The 3,086-nt window shown below is 46.5% G+C and overlaps 1 protein-coding gene across 2 annotated transcripts in view; it reads left to right on the plus strand.

Annotated features, from left to right (window-relative positions):
- The window catches only part of PDE10A (phosphodiesterase 10A), a 337,773-nt gene that overhangs the window by 182,215 nt on the left and 152,472 nt on the right, over nucleotides 1–3,086 (plus strand). The gene's annotated exons all lie outside the window — the stretch shown is intronic.

Raw genomic sequence — 3,086 nt, forward strand, 5'->3', positions numbered from 1 at the left:
CCGTTTGTTGGATCATGTCTGCCATTTACTGCTAGGTCTCTTTATCTTCTAGTTCTCTAAGGACAAGACCACCCAATCTGTGTTGACTGTCATAGAGGCTCTTTCTCTTTTTCTCTCCCCCTTTTTTCTTTGCAATGATGACCAAAGCAGACCCTCTTACATATCTCTACTGTTTTTCTCCTTGGGAGATGGAGCTATGTCTGGGTTTTTTCTGTTGTCTGCCTATTCATTTTTCTTAGAAAAAAAATCTGCTTCTGAATGTTGTTTTACAAGTTAGTTACTACCAAAATCTGATGCTGTTGTAGACTTAAGTACCAATGTGTTAGCCTAACATTGTCAGTTTTCATTTATTGCAACCATTTTAGAGGAGTGGTCTGTGATTACTGTAAAGTGACCTCCTAAGAGGTATACCATAATGTTTCAATAGTCCATTTAATGGCCAAGCATGGTAATGTGAAATATGCTTTCTCATTACCATGTAATTTCCTGCTTTATGTATACCACAGAATGTTCATAGTTTCCTCCTTTCTGTGATAAGACTGCTCCGATGCCTAGGTTGGAGGCATCTGTCTGTAATATGAATGGTTTCTTGAAGTTTGGCGCCTTCACCACAGGCTTGCTGCATAATATTTCTTTCATTCTTTGGAAGGCATGTTTGCATGCAGTCATTGACTTTTGTACATGCTGTGATTTTTTATAGGGTCTGAAAGTGGAGCTGTAATCACCAAAATCTTGGCAAGAAAAGCCTGTAATAATTGGTTTAATCCCAAGAATGCCATTATTTGCTGCTTTATGTTTAGGCAAGGGTATTCTTTCAGGGTCTGTAGGTGGTCTACCAAGGGCAGTATTTGCCCTCCCCTCACTTGAACCCTGAGGTAGCCTATCTCTTCTTGCCCTATGAGATGTTTTGCTGGGTTTGCTAGTAACCCTGCTCTCCATAGCAACTCAATACTGAATCTGCAAGTCATGAATATTCTTCCCAACTCTGTAAATATAATTATGTTGTCAAAGTAGGCAGCCATGTATTTTTGGTGAGGTCTGAGTGCTTGGTCCGTAAGTCTCTGGAGAGTGGCTGTGGTTCTTTGTAGTCTGGCAAACACTCTTCTGAATTCAAAAAGAATCCAGAAGAATATAATGTCTTGAGCCTCCTGATCCAGAGGAATTTGCTGTGTTAGATCAAGGAAGGATATATATCGTGCTTGGCCAATCTTTCAGCATCTCATCCACAGAGACATGAGAGAGACATCAAATATGTTCTCCCATTTACTTTCCTGAAAGCAATATATAGGCATATTGGTCTGTCTTGCTGTCACTATTGGGCTCCTCCATTGCCTTTGGGACTGTTTTGTTATCCCCATCCCTAGGATACTTTTCGGTTCAATCTACAACTGATTTTTAAGTTACTTAGGGAAGGGCCTTCACCCCTCACACACTGCTTTTCCAGGAGGAGTTTTTTCCTGTGCACTATATAGTTTGTTAGGCCTGATTCCATCATGAATACATCAGGAAATTCCTTTACCATCTGTTTGGCTTGTTCTTGATGTAGGGGTGTCAGTTCTGTATCCAGTATTACTCATAATGCTTCTTCTCCCTTGTTTGTGCTTGGCTTGAGCTCCTGCTAGGCTACACAGAGTGCCATTAACAGTGTCTTTGGGCTTTCCATAGTTTTAACATATTTATGTGGTTTAGGTTTCCTTTTCTCAGATTGTCATATCACCATAGTCAACTGGTTCTACCCTATCTCTTAACCTCCTAGGGCAGGAGTTTTCAATCTTTTTAAATAAGTGTGCTCCTTCTGTCTCAAAGTTTCAGCTCATGTACCCCGTTATATTTTTTCTTGTTTTTAATGTTACTAATTATGTGATATAAGGCAGACTACACTAATTTAAAATTAAATGCAGTATTAATATATGTGGTGTCTGGCTGTAAGTCTGTTGTGGTGGAAGGGGCAAGCGGGGAGGAAAGGGGCGTAGCAAGGTCAGATCCAGAACCCCACAGTGAGGGAAGGAATGGGGCTGGGGCTGGGACAGGGGCAGGTGCTGCCCAGCTGGGGCAGAGCGCGGGACTGAGCCATGAGCAGCTCATCTGGGGAGGGGAGCAGCTCCCACCACTGCATGCACATCAGGAGGGCATGGGAAGCATGTGTCCCTGGATCTGTGCAGGGTGAGGGCATGCTAACATGGTGGGCTGGGGCTGGGGCAGTGCCGGGCTCTTCCCAGCGTGGGGGTTGGGCCGGGCTGCACTTAGGGCGGGTGGCAGCAGTGCTGGGAGTGGGGGCTATGGGAGGCCTGCAGCCACCACAGAATTAGCAGTAGATTCCCCCGACCCTCCCTCTCAGCGCCTCTGCCGCCCGCCCTAAGTGCAACCCGCCCCAACCCGGAAGAGCCAAGGATCACCCCAGGCCACAGTAGCAACCTGCCCTCACCTTGCGTACAGTTCTGGGGACACATGCCCCCCATGCCCTCCCAGGGTGCACGTTGCAGTGGGAGCTTCCCCACCCCCTGGACAAGTCATGGCTCCATCCCGTCTTGTGCCCCGCCCATGCAGTGCCTGCCCCTGCCCCTCCTTCACCATTGGGGCCTTGATCTGGTGCCCCACGCCCCTTCTCTCACACCAGACTTACCAGCTGGACCTGGTTGCTCTCCACATTGCTGGGCTGTGCTCCTGGCTGCCTGGATGCTGTGCTGCAGCTGAGCGCATGCACTGGGCATTTATTGGCCACATTGTTGGCCACATCAGCCAAAAAAAGCCAATTACCAATGCTGTCACTTTTCCTTATATTAGTGACGATCCAGTGGGACTGATGTATTGGTGCACCTCTAGTAATTTTTCTCATTTGTTCTGCATACCCCCTACGACCTTTTTAAGATGTGTGTACCCCTGGTTAAAAACCACTGTCCTAGGGGCCTTGCCACTGTGCCATCAGTTTTGACTGGCTGTCTAGAAGGGCTAGGACCATATCCCCTATCTGAAACTTTTTGTACCTGTGCTTTTTATTTACAGGATGCCTCTTGTCTTTGCTGGACTCCTTGTACATTCTCCCTTTCCATTTTTCCTTCTTGCTGTACTCTTTCACTGAGTACTGC

This window comes from Alligator sinensis, unplaced genomic scaffold, assembly GCF_000455745.1.
Source record: "Alligator sinensis unplaced genomic scaffold, ASM45574v1 scaffold832_4, whole genome shotgun sequence".
Taxonomy (NCBI): domain Eukaryota; kingdom Metazoa; phylum Chordata; order Crocodylia; family Alligatoridae; genus Alligator; species Alligator sinensis.